Source organism: Oryx dammah, unplaced genomic scaffold (genome assembly GCF_014754425.2).
Source record: "Oryx dammah isolate SB20612 unplaced genomic scaffold, SCBI_Odam_1.1 HiC_scaffold_10, whole genome shotgun sequence".
NCBI classification, from domain to species: Eukaryota; Metazoa; Chordata; class Mammalia; order Artiodactyla; family Bovidae; genus Oryx; species Oryx dammah.
In genome coordinates this window covers 75,077,758-75,098,817 of record NW_024070194.1, presented here as the reverse complement: position 1 = coordinate 75,098,817, position 21,060 = coordinate 75,077,758, and the positions used below count along the sequence as shown (strand labels likewise).

The 21,060-nt window shown below is 37.0% G+C and overlaps 1 protein-coding gene and 1 long non-coding RNA gene across 3 annotated transcripts in view; both read left to right on the top strand.

The window, feature by feature from the left end:
* The window catches only part of MACROD2 (mono-ADP ribosylhydrolase 2), a 2,300,803-nt gene that overhangs the window by 131,399 nt on the left and 2,148,344 nt on the right, over positions 1-21,060 (top strand). The gene's annotated exons all lie outside the window — the stretch shown is intronic.
* On the top strand, positions 3,474-13,039 carry LOC120869160. The gene is made up of 3 exons (XR_005722448.1): positions 3,474-3,706; positions 6,217-6,220; positions 13,028-13,039. It is a non-coding gene; the product is annotated as an uncharacterized LOC120869160 (long non-coding RNA).

Below are 21,060 nucleotides of genomic sequence, written 5' to 3'. Positions count from 1 at the left end.
AAAGCAACTGTATTTAATGTATTATCATTTCATGCTTTTATACAGCTGACTTTTGAAAAGTCAATATGTAATGTAAATTCCTATTTACTGTGTAATTTGCATCATTCATGAATTATCTTCATCTTTACTACATCAATAAAGATACAGTTTTATAATTTGCATGATTTATAAACATCATTAGTTATCTTCAAACCTGATGCAAAAGACATTATAACACAACTGTATATCACTATGCATTATAGGCCTATAAACACAATTTCTTTATAAAATTTTAGCATCTGAAATTCAGAAATACATAATAGTGATAATATTTCATGACTTAGTGGAATTTAAGTTTGGTTAAAAATTGAAAATCAATGAATGTAATTATTTTATCAGGCTGAAAATGAAAAAATCATGTATTTCAATAGATACAGGAGAAGTATTTGACAAAAATTATTATCCATTCTTGATAAAGATTCTTAGACTATTAGAAGTGAACTTTCTTTTAGTACTAGGGACATCTTTGAAAAACCTTCAGCTAATATCATATTTAATAATGAGAGACTGAATACTTTTTTCCTACGTTGGGAACAAGGTAAAAAAGTCCATTCTCATCATTTCTGTTCAACATTTTCCTGTCCCTATTTAGTGCAGAAAGGCAAGAAAAAGAAAAAGGCAGAGCAGAAAGGAATGCATAAAATGGTCTTTATCCTCAAATGATGTAATTACCTATATAGAAAACTCTTAAGAATTCTGTTTAAAAATGCTGTTAGGATTAATAAGTGAGTTTAGAAAGATCTCAGGATGCAAGATCAATACAGAGAAGTCAATTATATTTCTATATACTATCAACAAACACTTGGAAGTTGAAATTAAAATGTACCATTCATAGTAGCATCAAAAATATGATTTACTTAGAAATAAATGTAGCAAAATACGCAAAAGACTGATTCACTGAAAATTGCAGAACGATGCTGAAGAAAAATCTAAAGAAGATCTGAATAAATGGGGAGATATCCTATGCTCATGGGTTAGAAGACTAAGTATTGCTAAGTGTCAGCTCTCAGGAAATTGATTCATAGGTTCCACACAGTTCCAGTCAAAATCCTTGCTGACTTTCTTATAGAAATTGATGAGATAATTCTAAAACCTATGTGGAAATGCAGTGATCCTAGAATAGCCAAATAAGTTTTTAAAAAAGAAAAAATTTGGAGGAATTGTACTACATGATTCCCAAACTTAAAATTGATCCATGATAATGAACAGTTTGTTATTGATGTCAAAATAGACACACATATCATTAGGATCAAGCATAAATCAATGGAGCAGAAGAGAGGGTCTAAAAATAGTCTCATATGTAGTATGGAAAATTGATTTTGTCAAAAATATCTAGGCTCTTTGGTGGCAAAATAGAATAGTCTTTTCAACAAGTGGCACTTGAATAATTGGTCATTTATGTGCAAAAGGGAACTAAAGAGCCTCTTGAAGAGAGTGAAAGAGGAGAGTGAAAAAGTTAGCTTAAAACTCAACATTCAAAAAACTAAGATCATGGCATCTGGTCCCATCTCTTCATGGCAAATGGATGGGGTAACAATGGAAACAGTGAGAGACTTTATTTTCTTGGGCTCTAAAATCACTGCAGATGGTGACTGCAGCCGTGAAATTAAAAGACGCTTGCTCCTTGGAAGAAAAGCTATGATAAACCTGTGATAAAGCTATGATAAAAGGTATGATAAATATGATAGCATATCAAAAAGCAGAGACATTGCCGACAAAGGTGCATCTAGTCAAAGCTAAGATTTTTCCAGGAGTCATGTATGGATGTGAGAGTCGGACCATAAAGAAGGCTGAGCACTGAGCATTGATGCTTTTGAGCTGTGGTGTTGGAGAAGACTCTTGAGAGACCCTTGGACAGCAAGGAGATCCAACCTGTCCATCCTAAAAGAAATCAGTACTGAATATTCATTGGAAAGGCTGATGGGGAAGCTGAAACTCCAATACTTTGGCCATCTGATGGGACGAACTGACTCATTGGAAAAGACCCTGATGCTGGGAAAGATTGAAGGCAGGAAGAGAAGGGGACAACAGAGGATAAGATGGTTGGATGGCATCACTGACTCAGTGGGCATGAGTTTGAGCAAGCTCTGGGAGTTGATGATGGACAGGGAGGCCTGGGCTGCTTCAGTCGATGGGGTTGTAGAGTTGAACACGACTGAGTGACTGAACTGATGTGCAGAAAAGAAACTTTACTGATTTATCTCTACACCACATGCAAAAATAGAAGTGAGTGAATCATAAAGTTAAATGTTAACACAAAACTAAAATTTTAGAGTATATTATAGGGGAATAAAAATATTGGTTTGGGAATGTTCTCACAGGTATGCTCATTGGACATTTGTTGATAGAACTAGTAAGAGGAAAAATATCTCTATATAAACATGTTTATCATTTTCACATCATTTATAACTATTATGATAGAAATGATTGTCTTTCCATTAACATAGTAAATGCATATTGATATTGTGAAGAAACACTACAAGGAGGACAGAGGTTGCCTAGCAATGGTCAAAATCATAGTAAATGGCAAACCATTCGGCATGGATCATTTCACAGTATTTGTACTTCATTGACTCCCACGAAATTTAAAATTTTATCAACTACAGAAATTTTCCTTAGTAATTCAAGACTTACTCTTGATTTTCTGTATACATGAAATAGTATACTGTAAAGCTGTTACAAAATACTTTGTTTATCCCTTCACAGATTTGTTTAAATGTTATCTTTTGTATGGTTTATGTATTATGTTTATCTCAGAATATAAAGCCTCAAACTTTTCAGCAGTATTTAAAGGGCTTTAAAAAGGGGATGACAGAGGATGAGATGGCTGGATGGCATCACCGACTCGATGGACGTAAGTTTGAGTGAACTCCAGTAGGTGGTGATGGACAGGGAGGCCTGGCGTGGCATAGGGGTCACAAAGAGTCAGACATGACTGAACAACTGAACTGAACTGAAACAGTACCCAAAACACAAAGCAATAATATGCCCTCTTATATCATCTTAAAAAATGTTTGCAAGTTTTATTTCAATATAAACCATAGAATTAGGGGTAATATTCCACTCAAATCCAATAATAACATAAATCATGGAATTAACATGATATTTATATTCCCTTGCTATATTATCATAAATGACTTCTTATTGAGCACATCAAATACTTCCTTTTTTGTTATTAATAGAAGCAAATTTTCCCTTTCTTAAGGAGAAAGCAATGAAATTATCCAGGGAACTTTTTCTTTCTGGTTACTGTTTCAAAATATAGTATATATTTATATTTACCTTTTGCTTTGTCTGAATGCTTATATGTCTCCAACATTCATATGTTAAAATTCCACCCCCCAAAGATGATGGTATTAGGAATTGGAGCCTTTGGGAGGTACTTAGGTCCTGAGGGTGAAGTCTTCATAAATGGGATTAGTGCTCTTATAAAAGATGTCCCTGGTGACTCAGATAGTATAGAGCATGCTCCGAAGAGACCCTTCTCCTCTTCCATCATTTAAAGACTGAACCAGGAGATATTGGCACATGTCCAGGGACATATAAGAAGGCGCAACATTCCATGGTCCAAAGTTATTGAAATCATAAAGTCTGTTCTCTTATCCCTGTAGAATTATGTTAGAAATCAGTTTCAAAAGATGTTTGAAAATAACCCACGTATTTTCAAGTTCTCAGTGCTCCCATTTCATTTAGTTTATATTTTTGAATTTCTTCATCTCTTTTTTTGTTTTTCTTTCTCAGTTCAGTTCAGTCACTCAGTCGTGTCCGACTCTTTGTGACCCCATGAATGGCAGCACGCCAGGCCTCCCTGTCCATCACCAACTTCCAGAGTTCACTCAAACTCATGTCCATTGAGTCGGTGATGCCATCCAGCCATTTCATCCTCTCTCATCCCCTTCTCCTTCTGCCCTCAATCCCTCCCAGCATCAGAGTCTTTTCCAATGAGTCAACTCTTTGCATGAGGTGGCCAAAGTATTGGAGTTTCAGCTTTAACATCAGTCCTTCCAATGAACCCCCAGGACTGATCTCCTTTAGAATGGACTGGTTGGATCTCCTTGCAGTCCAAGGGACTCTCAGAGTCTTCTCCAACATCACAGTTCAAAAGCATCAATTCTTTGGCACTCAGCTTTCTTCAGAGTCCAATTCTCACATCCATACATGACCACTGGAAAACCATAGCCGTGACTAGATGGGCTTTTGTTGGCAAAGTAATATCTCTGCTTTTTAATATGCTATCTAGGTTGGTCATAACTTTCCTTCCAAGGAGTAGGCGTCTTTTAATTTCATGGCTGCAATCACCATCTGCAGTGATTTTCTCAAGCCTTTATCAAGTGTAGTAGAAAAGCTTTTGTATACACACACACACACACACACACACACACATATATATAGTATATATAATATATATTTTAGAAAACCTATGAATTTTTGTTAGCTAAGAAATTTATGGCATTTTGGTTCCACTTGTTTGACTGAGTATGAATAGAATGCCTATGTGTTTTTGTTGTGCATCTCTAAGACTAACTAGTAAGATAGGACTAGGACTAATTAGTCTTACATTAAGTAAGACTAACTAGTATGATATTTATAAATAATGACTATTAGTTTTTAAGTCTTTTTTGTCCATTAGATTGTTAGATCTCTGAAGAGAAAGACCTGATTCTGTTTTTTCATATCCACAAAACCAAGCAGGACATTTTATAAAACACACTCAATAAACTTTCATTTAATGAATGGAAAAAAGGAAGAGGTGATGTGTTGGACTTCCCTGATGGTCCAGTGGTTAAAACTGTGCTTCTAATGCAGGGGGTAAGGGTTTGACCCCTGGTCTGGGAACTAAAATACCACCTGCCATGGTGTGTGGCCAAAAAAAAAAAAAATTTTTTTTTTTTAAAGAAATGAGTTGTCAACTTGATTTGAAGAAGAAAAATATTCTCCATTGCTTAGATGTCTACAAATATCATGATGGGGTTGCCTTCACGGGGCCTGTGTTAAGAAGGGCCCCATCCTTGGTTTATTGCTTTGCTATTGCCATCTTGAAATTCTTAAGAATTTATTTAAAGAAACTACTTATTTTTATTTTGCACTGAGTCTCACAAATTATGGTGCCAGTCCTGTGTTCAAATTACTTAACATGAACCTTCAGTGTTAATCCACATGGAGATATGGCTGTTTCCATTGCTCCACAGAATCTCAGAGTCTAAACTCAACACTTATTTACTTCAGAGTAGTTTATATGAATAAATATTTAACTTCCAAAATAACTCTCTGTAATGCAGCTAACAGCTAGTGCTTTCCAATTTATATAATTTTTCAAACAATGAAAAACATTCTTATGAGGCAACTCTAGAACTATTCTTATCTATGTCTCCTATCATCTTCCTGTTCATCTTTTTCTGAATAAAATGATTTCATGGTTATACTATATCTAGAATAATAATAATATTCCATTTTATGGAGCATTTATTATGAACATGGCATGGTCATCTTCCATATATTATTTAACCCTCACAACAAATCTATAAAGATAGTACTGTTATTACTGCTGTGTTATAGTTGAATGAAAAAGTGAGCACTAGTGCAGCCAGGATTTGAATTCGAGTGATCTTATTCTAGATGAGTTCTTAACTATTACACAATCCTGAAGTGCAACAAAGAGGTGAAAAATTAAAAAATCTAAGGAGTTTGTCTTTGACAAATGAATGGTCTAACTTAGGACCAGTATTGTTCATTAGAAATATAATGAGAGTCATGTATGTAAATTAAAATTTTCTAGTTGCTACATTAAAAGGTAAAAACAGGTAAATTAATTTTAATAATGTATTTTATTAACTCAGTCAACATATTCTCATTTCAACATGCAATCAACACAAAATTAAGATATTACTATTAGTTTTTTTACACCGACTTTGAAATCCAGTGTTTATGTCACAGTACATGTCAATTCAGACTAGCTGTATTTTAAGTGCTCTATAGCTCTACGTGGCTCTTGGCTACAGTATGGGGCAGAACAGGTCTAGAAAATAAAAGCTAGAGGTGGGGAGTGGGGAAGTATTATGATCAGGAAAGAATTTCACAGGCAGATGGGATTTGAGTTGGATTCTTAAAGAATGCGAAGGTTTAGAAAAATGGGGAGAGCATTTCTGGAGGGAACAGTGTAAAGGGAGAAGGTGGGAGGTATGTTGGTGCAGACATTTGTTTTTGAAATTAATTAGGTCCTCAGTACATAGCACACACGGTGACACTCAGCATGTAATAATACACATAATCCATAGCGCAGTGGTTTTAAACCTGAGCATCAGAATCACCTGGAGGGCCAAACATAATTTGCTGGGCCCCAGCCTCTGAGTTTCAGAATCAGTTGGTCTGTATTTGCATTTCTAACAAATTTCCAGGTGAAGCTAGTGCTGCGGGTCCAGGGACCATAGTTGGTGAAGTACTGCCTTCAATGAACATGCGTGATAGATACTATCTCCATTTTATAGGGAAGGCAAGTGAGGCTCAGAAAAGCTAAGTGACTTGCTAGGGGTTGCATAGGTAGTATATGGCAAGACTATGATTCAAGAACAAGTTTAGAATTTAAATCTAGTTCTGTTTGTCTTTTAACTCTGAGCACAACCTTTGATTTAGTTTGATTTATACAACTTAGAGGTGGATCAGTTTCCACATAGGGGTGAGGGCACTGAGCTAATTGTTACACATCTTGCAGATGCACCTGTTATTTTCATTATACATACCCACATCTTTTTCCCCTTAATGTTAAAATATCAACTTTTTCATGGCAGAGTGGTAGGATATAGCTTGTATGTACCTCGGCCTCAGCTGCTGCTGGGTAACTCCCAGCCAGCACCTGTGGGTGGTAGATCTGCCTGGTTTTTCTTTTGGTGTCAAGCCTGGGCTTACTCAGGGAGAATGCACCTGCCACAGATGTCTTTGTTTTTGAACTGGTCATCAGTGATGTTGGCCAAGAGGGCCAGCTGGTGGGCTTGTGTACCTACCCAGACCTCCTTATGGATCTTCCCTTCTATGCTGGGGAAACAAAGTTGAAATTTACCACTTGCTTTGGCACTAGACTTGGTATTTATTGTGATGAATCGGTTGATCATAGTACAGACTCATCCAGGATACCCTTCCTTCCTGCCTTCTGCCACCCAAGGAAAAAAATTTCTTCTAGTTCCTAATTTGCTGTAGCACACTGCTGCTGCTGCTAAGTCGCTTCAGTCATGTCTGACTCTTTGCGACCCCCTAGATGGCAGCCCACCAGGCCCCTCTGTCCCTGGGAGTCTCCAGGCAAGAACACTGGAGTGGGTTGCCATTTCTGTCTCCAATGAATGAACGTGAAAAGTGAAAGTGAAGTCGGTCAGTTGTGTTGCACTCTTCACGACCCCATGGACTATAGTCTACCAGGTTCCCCTGTCCATAGGATTTTCCAGGCAAGAGTACTGGAGTGGGTTGCCATTTCCTTCTCCAGCTGCAACATATACCTGGATGTATTGCCAGGATAGAGCAGATATCTTTAGATGAACTGTAATCCTGGGTGATTCATGAAACCATTCCCTGCAGCAATAGAATTGTGTACTATTTAGTAATTTAGAAAAGAGGTGTTTGCTTGTAGTAGCTAAGATACTGTTAATTCCTCATTTCCCTACCAGTCAGCTGTGGGGCTTTAGCTAAGACGCTTCAGTTTCCTCATCCATAAAACAGGAAGAGTTAGTTTTGGATACAGCTACTTTTCTCTGTGGGAGTGCTGAGGAGCATAGGTTTTGAGTCAGAAACACATAAGTTTGAATCCTGGCTCTGCATACTTGTGTTTTGGGCTCCACATTTGCCTTCCCTCATCTAAATATGAGAGTTGTGTTATAAACATTAAAGGGGAGAAAGCATGTGAAGAGCACAGTGGAGGCACATAGCAAGCACTCAGTATGTTGTAGCTCTTAAAATAATAGTTCCTTTTCAGCTTAAATCCTATCTCTGTGTTAATTGTATTAATTCACATAAATAAATAAAGTAGTAAACAAATGAATTACATACAGTGCTTTCTTTGTGCCAGGTTCTGTTTGAAGCATATTACAAATACTTTATTTGATTTGATTCTTATGGCTGCTCTATAAGGTGAACATTTAAAAAACTCTCTAATGTGAAATTAAGGCACAAACAATCCAAAAACTTGCCTAAGTTTACACTGCTGGGAAGTGAGTAAACCAGATGCTTTGAAAATAACATTAGCACTTGATTTGTGTAAACTCTCTTGGTTTTCCTTTATTTTCTTAGAAGTGCAACTGTCCATGTGCTTGCTGTGCTAAGTTGCTTCAGTCGTGTCCGACTCTTTGCGACCCTATGGACTGAGCCCTCCAGGCTCCTCTGTCCATGGGATTCTCCCGGCGAGAATACCGTGTGATTTTTGGTTCTTCTCAGGAAGATACAAACAAGTTTAGTTAGCTGATTCTACTCCCTGTTTTGGTGGTGCCCCAGTGACTTTAATCAGGGCTGCCGGAAGTAGCCCATTCTTGTCACCAGGGTGTGCTGTGATTCCATGAATCTGAGCGTACGCTGCGGCGAAGCTGGAGGGAATCTCTCTCCTGCCTTTGCTGCTGCTTAGCGACCACAGGTTTTTCATTTTGGCTCTTTACCATCACCTGGGTAACTGCCCGAGGCCCCAAGTTATTTTCTCTTTGTGTTCTGCCATCCTTCCCTGCTCACTGGTGTCCCCGCGTAAAGGAGGGAGCCAGAGCCGCTGGCTTGTTAGCAGAGTGCCTGGATGCCCCAGAAGAGCTCTGTGTGGGGAAAAATTAGGATTCTGCCATCACTCTCATTATTTTGCTAAATAAGAAATCAGTATGAGGCTGCCAAATTGATGGCTTTTTAAAATTTGATATCAACAGCATTTTGTTAAACTTGCTTTTAGGATTTGCATTTTAGTGTCTTGTGCTGTCTGCTAAGTGCCCATAGCTTTGATTAGGAAAAGCCCTATAGAATATTAGTATTTTCTGTAACCAAAATAGTGTGTAATTATGAATAAGTATTACTTGGAACTCTGATTACAAAGGATCACTTTATATTTATTTGTGAATTAAAAGAGGTACTTGGAATGTCTATGTAGTATGGATTGTGAAAAATATAGGTTGATTTAAAGTCTTAGGGTGGGAATCTATACACACACACACACACACATGTTAAGGAGGTATAATATGGCAGTTTCTCTGGCAGACTAATCTTGCACTGTGTAGAAAATTAGGAAAACTTTTCATATCTTTCATTATTCTTTTTTTTAAAAATTGAATTCATCTCTTGTTGGTAATTACCCTAGAAAATTTGATTAGTGGGAAGCTTAAACAACTGACTTGCCAAAAGGCAGTTATTAGCATGGCCATGTGATCCTGTTTTTAGAAGGTGGTTATGTGCATATCTTTCAGTATATTAATCAATCTGTAGTTTCCCTTCAAAGGATACTTGTTTCTACATTCTCATAGGGGTTTGCCAGAAGTCTAGGCTGCTTTGTGAGATATCTTGGGAAATGATTTACATTATTTTGGCTAAAGAGACTTCTTTTTCCAGATAATACTACTTTTAAGCAAACAATATTTGTGTCACCACCTTGCATAGCAACATTCAGCTTGAAGATAACAGCCTTCACATGCTTGACGAAATGATGAAATCACTGACCAGCCAGATTCTTAAGTGGGGTCAGCATTTTATAGCAGTGTGATAATACTGTTTAATGAATGGTTAAGGCATCTAGTATGTGTGGAATTCCTACTTGGTGACCACTTACTTGAAGGAAAAAAGGAATATAAGAAGTTCTAGTCTGTTTTTTTCATTGTGACTACATTTATGACTATATTTTATTTATTTGAACCCCCTGTTCTTATAAACACTTTGAAGTGTAAAGTCTCTCTTCAGGAAACTATGGATTGACTATCCTTCATTAACCTTGCTTCACACTAAATTGAGTAAGAGATATATGCTTTTTGAACTGCATGTGTAAATTACAACTTTGCTGGCAAAGTCAGCAAATGAAACATATCCTTGAAGAAAGTAAAATAATTAGATGAGATTATTTTATGAACAACACAGAGTGTCATAATTTGCTAAGAGAATGGATTTTAAATGTTCTCATCACAAAAAAGAAATGGTAAATATATGACATGATGGACATGGTAGCTAATCCTACTGTGATAAACATTTTGCAATATATAAATATATCAAATCAATAAATGTACATAATTTATATGTCATTTATGTCTCATTAAAGCTGGGGAAAAAATGCCTGGGTGAAAGATGTGGTCAAGTTCAGGTATCACACTGGGCAAAGGTTTTCTCCCCTCTTTTGATCTCAGTGACATTTTATTTCTGCCTCTGTTTTTTACAAACTCATTTTTTTGAGATTTTCAGGATAAAAATCTGATGCCTGGATAGATGTGAATGCACGTATACCTAGGAAGGCAGTAGTCAGTTGTTTCATGTTCTTTACTTGACCTCTTGGAAATGTATGAGTGTCTTATATGTGAAATGCATGTAGATTAAAGACGGACTTTTTTTTATCCTAAAAAAGGAAAAATTTTAAAGCTGTTGGTGAGTGAAAGTACAAAGAATACATTATATACTTATTTATGAAAAATCAATCCATTTCCTTATTCTAAACCTGGATTTGTCAATCACTGCTTTTCACAGACTATATTTTGGTGAAAGTGCATGATAGCCTTTAAGCTTTTAATCAGGGTATTTTTAGGAACTGTCTGACCTTCCAGGATTCCTTCTCCCCTTAGTCTGACCTTCTGCTTAATCTGTTTTTGTTCATTTATTTATCTTCTACCTCTTAAAATGGGCTGATTCACTTTTTTTCATTTATTATTTTTTTATTGGAGTAAATTGCTTTATAGTATTGTGTTAGTTTCTGCTGTCCAAGAAGTGAATGCATATATACATGTATCCCCTCCTTCTTGAACATCTCTGCCCTTCACCACTACCACCGCCCCAATCCTACCTTTAGGGCATCGCAGGACTCCTAGCTGAGCTCCCTCTGCTTGGTTCCCACTAGCCGTCTGCTTTTACTCATGGTCGTGTATTTATGTCAATCCAATCTCCCAGTTCATCCCACCCTCTCTCCCCCCTCTGCATCCTCATGTAAACTTCCCTCCTTTACACAATGAAAAAAATAAAATCTTACAGTCACATTGGCGAGAAGTTTTACACATGGCTCTTACTATGCTAAAAGGATTGATTCTCTCTTCATTCATTTAGGTACTATTCACAACCTACTTGTATTTCCATGGTCCAGATCTAGGGTAAGATCTTGAACGCAGAGAGACATGGTCTTAATATCTATTCTCAGAGTGCCTATAGTCTATCTAGGCAAGGAAGAAAATAGGTAATTGAAATATAATTACAACTTTAAGTTTTATAATATTCTTCAGTTTAGTTCAGTCACTCAGTCATGTCCAACTCTTTGAAACCCCATGGACTGCAGCATGCTAGGCCTCTCTGTCCATCACCAACTCCTGGAGCCTCAAACTCATGTCCATTGAGTCGATGATGCCATCCAACCATCTCATCTCTGTCATCCCCTTCTCCTCCTGCCTTCAATCTTTCCCAGCATCAGGGTCTTTTAAACCATCATATTTTCACATCTTCACATTAGAGCATATTGTGTGTTTTTTCTGTGACCTACATGTTCATCAGCCTACATGTTTTGTTTATGTGGGTGGATGGGGGTAGGAAGAGACAACATTGATATGTTATCTGTGTAAGCACATCTTTAGTGTCCTATAATTGTATGTGTGTCGGAAGGTAGGATTGCTCACTGTACTGTCAAGGTTTTCCAGATCCAGAATATTCTCTCAGGGCTTATCAGGTTCAGCCACTGTATACCAAAATAATTATGTTTTTGTCCCAGGGTCTTTGTTTCATCCTCTGGTTGAGAAGATATCCTGTGGGTCATCCATTTTCCTTGCAACCATGCCTCCCCTTTTATTCATATATTAATTGATTAACTTAATGAATATAATTTCAGCATGAAGCATAGTATATGTGTATTATAGCTCGATGTGTTGGGCTTATGTGTTGGGCTTCAGGTGAAATTTACTTCCCTCTTTTACTCAAAGAATTTAAAATCTAGTCTAGTATCTGTAGTACTTAAATAAATACTAGTTAATATCATAGTTATTCTTTGCATATGCCCCAGCTCAGGTTTGGAGTTCAAAAAATATTGGCTCAACTAATTTGTGTTAATTTTCATAGTTTTCTAAAGAGAGAAACATCTCTTAGGAAAGATTGACTACTATGTATTCATTATGGTTGAAATCATTAAGCCTCTTTTATTACAGATAGTGGCAACTAGTTTGAAGATATATATTGAGGAATATCAAAAATACCAACTTTTAGTGTTTTCTTGTTGGTAAAGTCCTACATGATAGAGTTTGATTGCATGACTCTCCAGAAATCTAAAGTTAACTTTAATTCTTTTTACTTTCTTAAAATTATTTACTCAAATAGTTGAATAGTATTTATAAAGTAATTAATTTGAAAGATACACACTATAGCCATTTCAGTTCTTCCTGTTAAATTCTCTTGGAGTTATTCTGGGGAGTATGGGCTTCTTGAAGATTATAAATGTTCAAAATTTTCTGAAATAAAAAAGCAATTAACTCTTCAGAAATTTGAACAGGGAATTAAAATCAATATTAGCATAATTTTTAACATAATTGTTTTCTGCCTATTAGTTTATTGGAATCCTGTTTAATCACTGCCTAGGAGACTATTGTTTTCTATAAACCAATATTCTACTGAATGGTTTCTTCTTTGTAAGACTAATTATAGTTTTATCCCCTTTGAAGATATTTGTCAGTTTTGAGTTACTCTGCAGTTTAGTTGTTGGAATCAATAAGCTGAATAAAAGCTATACCCCTGTCTTCTAGGCCTGCCACTTTCCCACTTGCTGCTTAGGCTGGCGCGGTTTCTTGCTGCTCTAATTGACTGAAGGAGAGGGTAGAATGTAACAGTTGAGGGGAGAGGGACAAGAAGAAAAGGACAGTCTAGTTGCTGACATGTGCTGCCGATTGATATTTTACTTTTGTAAATTATTATTAATACCTACCCTTCTCTTGGCTGGTGGAGAAATCAAAGAAATATCTGAGAAGCCTTCTAGATGGATTCTGATAGATGGAAGGAAAGTGCCCCAGGTTTCCCCAGGTGATTCTAATAATCAGAGTTTGAGAACTGCTGGGGGCCTTCCAGGTATTGTCACACTGAATCTTCACAGCAGCACAGTGAGGTAAACATGACCTCTATTTTACATAGGAGCAAACTGTGGTTCAGAACAAGTAAGTGAATTTCCCAAGGGGGCACAGTGTGTAAAAAGCAGAATTTGAACTGTGTCAATTCTCTTTGTATCCAAAATTATGTTCTGCCCATGCCATTCACTTTTTCAGCAACAGATGTTGACTCTCTGAGCCTCATATTTCTCATGTGTAAAATTAGATTAATAAATAGTACCTTAAGCTGTGAAAATTGAACAATACATAAAATACTACACTTAAAACAGTGCCAGATACTTCTGTAGTAAGCTTCCAGTGTTAACTCTCATCCTTATTATTGCTGTAGTTCTGACTGTGGGACATGCATAATGTTAGAGGCTACTGATATAAAGACAATAAGACATTACTTGTCATCAAACAGTTTTAAAATAGTGGAAAACCAAGCCTTACCTTCTGAAACGCTTTCAAAAAATTGCAGAAGAAGGAACACATTCAAACTCGTTCTATGAGGCCACCGTTACCCTGATGCCAAAATGAGACAAAGATAGCACAAAAAATGGAAATTACAGGGCAATATCACTGATGCAGCAGCAGCATCACTGATGAACGTAGATGTGAAAATGCTCAACAAAATGCTAGCAAACAGAATCCAACAGTGTGTTAAAAGGATCATGTGGGGTTTATCCCAGGGATGCAAAGAATGTTTTAGTATATGCAGGTTATCAGTGTGATACCTCCAGGCTGTGGACCAGTACTTCCTGTCAGATCAGCAGCAGCATTAGATTAGAAATAAAGTGCGCAATAAACATAATGCACTTGGATCACCCAAAACCTAGAGTCCATGGAAAAATTGTTTTGTTGTTTTGTTTAGTCGCTAGGTCATGTCTGACTCTTTGCAACCCTGTGGACTGTAGCACACCAGGCTCCTCTGTCCATAGCATTCTCTCAGAAAGAGTTTTGGAGTGGGTTGCCATTTCCTTCTCCACCATGGAAAAATTATTTTCCACAAAATCACTTCCTGGTACCAAAAAGGTTGGGGACTGTAATGATATACCACATTAACAAATTGAAGAGTAAAAACCATCTCAGTAGATGCACAAAACACTTTTGACAAAATTAAACACCTATTTATGATTAAAAACTCTCCAGAAAGTGGGAAACTCTACCTCAAGATAATAAGGGTCATATATGACAAACTACAGCTCGCGTCACACACAGTGGTGAAAAGCTGAAAGCATTTCCTCTAAGATCAGGAACAAGACAAGGATGTTCACTCTCACCACTTTTACTCAATATAGTTTTGGAATTCCTAGCCATAGCAATCAGAGAAATAAAAGGAATCCAAATTGGAAAAGAGGAAGTAAAACTGTCATAGTTTTAAGATGACATGATACTGTACTCTTGTGTAGTATCCTAAAAATGCTACCAAATAACTACTAGAGCTCATCAATGAATTTGGTAGAGTTACAGGATACAAAATTAATATACAGAAATCTCTTGCATTTATATATGCTACCAATGATGGCTGGATGGCATCACCGACTTGATGGACATGAGTTTGAGTGAACTCCAGGAGTTGGTGATGGATGGGAGGCCTGACGTGCTGCAGTTCATGGGGTCACAAAGAGTTGGACACGACTGAGCAACTGAACTGAACTGAACAATGAAACATTAGAGAAATTAAGGAAACAATCCAATTTATCATTGCATCACACAGAATAAAATGCCTAGGAATAAATCTCAGGGAGTTAAAAGACCTTTACTCTGAAAACAATAAGACATTGATGAAAGAGATTGAAGATAACACAAAAAAATGGAAAGATATACTATATTATTGGATTGGAAAAATCAGTGTTGTCAAAATGACTACACTCCCCAAGGCAGTCCATAGATACAGTGCAGTTCCTATCAAATCACCAATGACATTTTTCACAATACTACAACAAAAAAATCTTTTTAATTTGCATGGAAACACGAGAGACCCTGAATAGCCAAAGCAATATTGAGAAAGAAAATTAGAACTGAAGAAGTTAGAGTCCCTGACTTCAGATTCTACTGCAAAGCTGCAGTGATTAATATACTATGGTACTGACATTAAAAAAAAAAAGACACAGAGATCAATGGAATGGGATAGAAAGTTCAGAAATAAGCCTGTGCTCTTAGAGTCAATTAATCTACAATGGAGGAGGCAAGAATATACCATGGAGAAAAGACAGTCTCTTCAATAAATGGTGCTGGGAAAACTGGACAGAGCTACCTGTGAAACAATGAAATTAGAACATCCTTCTTACCATACACAAAAATAAACTCAAAATGGATTAAAGACCTAAATGTAAGGACAGGTACTATAAAACTCCTAGAGGAAAACATAGAACACTGACCTAAATCACAGCAGTATCTTTTTGGATCCATCTCTTAAGAAAAATAGAAATAAAAACAAGTTAAACAAGTGGGACCTATTTAAACTTAAAAGCATTTTCTCAGCAGAGCAAATCATAAACAGAACAAAAAGACAGCCTACAGAATGGGAGAAATATCTGCAAGTGATGTGACTGACAAGGGATTGATCTCCAAAATACGCAAGAAAACAGTAAAAAACCATAAGATCTAAGGAAACATTTCTCCAAAGAAGACACACAAATGATCAAAAGGCACGTGAAAAGATGGTCAACATTGCTAATTATTAGAGAAATGCAAATCAAAACTGCAATGAGACATCACCTCACACCAGTCAGAATGACCATCATTGAAAAATCTGCAAATAAAGGCTGGAGAGGATGTGGAGGAAAGGGGACCCTCCTACATTGCTGGTGGAAATCTCACTTGACACAGCCACTGGAGAACAGTATGAAGGCTCCTTAAAAAGCTAAAATAAAGATGTGTCCACCCCAGTGTTCATTGCAGCACCGTTTACAACAGTTAAGACATGGAAACAACTTAAATGTCTATCAACAGGTGACTGGATAAAGAAGATATATATAGTGGAACTGAAGAAGGAACCAGCAACCCACTCCAGTACTCTTGCCTGGAGAATTCCATGGACAGAGGAGCCTGGGAGGCTACAGTCCATGGGGTTGCCAAGAGTTGGACATGACTCAGCGATGAACACACTTATACAGTGGAATGTTACTCTGCCATAAAAAAGGAATGAAATAATACCATTTGCAGCAACATGGATAGACCTTGAGATTATCATGCTAAGTGAAATAAGCCAGACAAATATCTTATGATATTGCTTATTGTGAAATCTTAAAAAAAGGTGCAAATAAATTTATTTATAAAACAAAACCTAATTCACAGACATAGAAAACAAGCTTATAGTTACCCAAAGAAGGGGAAGGAAGGTTAAATTAGGAATTTGGGATTAAAATATACAAAAATTACATATAAATTTTATAGTCAACAGGACCTATTATATAGCCCAGGGAACTATACTGAATATCTTGTAATAATCTATAATGGAAGAGATTGTAAAAAAGAATATATATGAATCAGTTAGTCAGTCAGTCAGTTCAGTTGCTCAGTTGTGTCCGACCCTTTGCAACCCCATGAATTGCAGCATGCCAGGCCTTCCTGTCCATCACCAACTCCTGGAGTTCACTCAGACTCAATGTCCATTGAGTCGGTGATGCCATCCAGCCATCTCATCCTCTGTCATCCCCTTCTCTTCCTGCCCCCAATCACTCCCAGCATCAGAGTCTTTTCCAATGAGTCAGCTCTTCACATGAGGTGGCCAAAGTACTGGAGTTTCAGCTTTAGCATAATTCCTTCCAAAGAAATCCCAGGACTGATCTCCTTTAGAATGGACTGGTTGGATCTCCTTGCAGTCCAAGGGACTCTCAGAGTCTTCTCCAACACCACAGTTCAAAAGCATCAATTCTTCGGCACTCAGCTTTTTTTAATAGTCCAACTCTCACATCTATACATGACCACTGGAAAAACCATAGCTTTGACTAGACGGACCTTTGTTGGCAAAGTAATGTCTCTACTTTTTAATATACTATTTAGGTTGGTCATAACTTTTCTTCCAAGGAGTAAGCATCTTTTAATTTCATGGCTGCAGTCACCGTCTGCAGTGATTTTGGAGCCCCCCCAAAATAAAGTCTTACACTTTTTCCACTGTTTCTCCATCTATTTCCCATGAAGTGATGGGACTGGATGCCATGATCTTCGTTTTCTGAATGTTAAGCTTTAAGCCAAATTTTTCACTCTCCTCTTTATAGTTTTTATAAAGACTAAAGGCTGATCTGAACTAAGGACTACATTTAGAAGTTTTTGAATTGGAAAGTTGTGTGGGTGGTGTTGTATAAGTTACTTCATTTTGGTAACCTGCTCTGTTGCTTGTATTTAATATATAAAAGTCCAGCTATGCCTTAGAAATCATGCCCAGTAATCAAAGTAAGCCTTAAGTGTGTCATAATGAGTGTTATATAATAGCAATTCAGGTAGTCATTTACTTTTTGAATTATTATAACTTTTCTCCTGAGTGTAGGTTTTTCTTTTTTTTCCCTTCAGCAGACTTAGCATAACCCAAGGAAACATAAAAATATTACAAAGAAAAATTTCTCTCTTACTCTTGTTTCTGCTCAGTACAGGCATGTGTGTGATCAGTCACTCAGTCATGTCTGACTCGTTGCAGGCCCCATGGACTATGGATTTCCAGACTCCTCTGTCCATGGGATTTTTTAGGCAAGAATACTGGAGTGGGTTGCCATTTCCTACTCCAGGGGATCTTCCTGACCCAGGCTTTGAACCTGCGTCTCTTAAGTCTCTTGCATTGTAGATGGATTTTTTTTTTTTACCACCAGTACCACGTGGGAAGCCATACAATTTCATTTTTCTTTATTGTTTAGGAACTTTCTTCTTTCTGGTTTTTATCTCCTTCCTGCTTTCTTTTTAAGGAAAAGATATCTTAAGTTAAAATCAATTTAGATAATAAAGTATAGCTTAAGATAGTAGTTTTTGTTGGTAAAAAAATGTTTCTTTACTAATAAAAAGGAGGAAAGGGAGAGAAAAATGATGAGGAATCCGGTCAATTATGAATTTACCAACAAGGAGTAGAAGTGAGGATGAGATACAGGAAAATATAATAGTGATAGAGGCATCTTCTACTTCAAAAGAATAGTTGGGGGTTAATTATGATTCTGCAAAAAATAAATAAAAAACAAATAAATCAGGTAACCTCATTCACAATAGCAGAAATTTCCTTTTTGTTATATATAGTAGAGTGGCAACATCCCTAAATTTACTTTCTTAAAAATTATAATTTTAATGGGAATTTTATATATGCTTTTTCCTAAATTTTATAACTTGAAAAAAAATTGACTTTTTTTAATAGAAGTAATATATGTTTACTATAAACATGAACAGAACATGCAGAGAAGCAACAAGAATATAATTTAAAACATCTATAATCTTAAGCACCCTAGGGATTAACTACAGTTACATTTTGGTATACTCTCAGGTCTTTTAGTCAGTTCAGTTCAGTCGCTCAGTCGTGTCTGACTCTTTGCGACCCCATGAATCAGAGCACGCCAGGCCTCTCTGTCCATCATCAACTCCCGGAGTTCACTCAAACTCATGTCCATCGAGTTGGTGATGCCATCCAGCCATCTCAACCTCTTTCAGGTCTTTATATGCACATAAATTTATATTTTAATTTTTGAAAGATAGAATTGTACTTAGTGTTTTGTAACCTCTTTTTTTTCTTCATGACATGTAATAATCTTCTTGTCATAAAATATCTTCTGAAACATGATTTCTAATGACTATATCATACAGATATACCATGTGTGTGATAGCTGCTTAATCCTTTATTGCTGGGCATTTAAACTTTTAATAAAGCATTTTATGTAAGTTGTGCTGTTATGACCATTCTTATTTTCATTTATTCTTGAAAAAAGTTTTTCAGTGTTCTGTTGGTTTCTGCCATACAGTAACGCTTCTGTCAGCCATATTTATACATACAACCCCTCCTTCCTTAACGTTTCCTCCTCTCCCCCTATCCCATTCCTCCAGCTCATCACAGAGTTCCAGGCTGGGTGCTGATTGCTACACAGCAACTTCTACCAGCTCTCCATCTTACACAACATGTTGATGCTAGTTTCTCCATTCGTCCCACTCTTACCCTCCCCAAGTGGGTCCACAGGTCCATTCTCTACATCTGGGTCTCCAGTCCTCCCCTGCAAAAATCTACCGTATGACCCAGCAACCCCACTCCTGGGCATATACCCTGAGAGAACTGTGATATGATTGTACCACAATGTTCATAGCAGCACTGTTTACAATAGCCAGGACATGGAAGCAACCTCGATGTCCACTGACAGATGAATAGATAAAGATGTGGTACATATATACAATGAATATTTTATTACTCAGCAATAAAAAAGAATGAATTTGAGTCAGTTTTTGTGAGGTGGATGAACGGAGAGCCTGTTATAAAGAGTGAAGTAAGTCAGAAAGAGAAAAACAAATATCATCTATTAACATATATATATGGAATATAAAAAATGGTATTGATGACTATTCTTTTTTGCAGATCTTTATATACTTTCATAATTGTTTATATCAGGATAAATTCTTAAGAAGGGATATGCAGACTTAAACAGGGAGGGCATTTCTAAGGCTCTGATTCACAGTGGCAAGTGGTCCTCTAGGATGGCTGCTATCAAATGTGTGGCTATAAATGTCATGGTCTGAAGTGTAAGAAAGCCATCCTTGTAGGTGCTTAGATCTAAGGATACATAGATAAGCATAATCCTATGTTGAGATCAGTACAGTGATTTTTATGGGTGATTTTGTGGTTGGATACCCAGCTATATGGGTGATTATGGTTAGGGTTTCCCTGGTGGTCCAGTGGTTAAGAATCTGTCTGCCATCGCAGGGGACACAGATTTGATGCCTGGTCAGGGAAGATACTACATGCCATGGGGCAGCCGGGCCCACGGGCCACGACTACTGAGCCTAAGTGCCGCAACTACTGAAGCTCGTGTACCTAGAGCCTGTGCTTTGCAACAACAAAGGCCACTGCACCAAGAAGCCTACACACCACAACTGGAGAGTGACCTCCACGCGCTACAACTAAAGAAAGCCAGTGCATAGCAGTGAAGACCCAGCATAGCCAGAAATAAATAAGTAATTAAAAAAAAAAAAACAAAGTGGATAAAACAGGGTGAACTACTTTGTTGACATGTATTTTATGTATACAGTGCTCAAGTCAACTTTTCAAAACAGTAACTTAATGAAAATCTGCTGAATGATGTTCTCTGAAGCAGAAGGTCTGTATTTATTATTCTCAGCATCAAATAATCATAGGTAGATTTTTTTCCCAGAGGAAGAGAAAAATGTGTGTTTGTTATTAAACACACAATGCTTATGATCACACCTAAAGAAGAGATGACTGAGCAAAAGTGGGTCAGCAGACAAAGTTGAAAGTCTGTGCTTGGTGTTCATTTCTTGATGTTCATGTAAAATGGATTATATTCAGGTAATCTTGTATTGATAAGCTGTGATATTCATCCTGGATTTAGGATGATAGTCTGTTTCTGAAAATAGTTGGAACACTGCTATTCTTTAATTTTTAGACACTTTGAATTGGATTTACATAGAAAGGCATTAGTTTGCAAGTGGTGTGATTCAATGAAGTATATTGCAGAACTGGGAGTCATTTACTTGCAGTTGTTTGAGAGAAGCCTAGTGTCTGTCACTTAGTGATAGGAGAGGAGGACAGTTGTGTAGAAAAGATGTTAAATCATCTAAGACATCATTG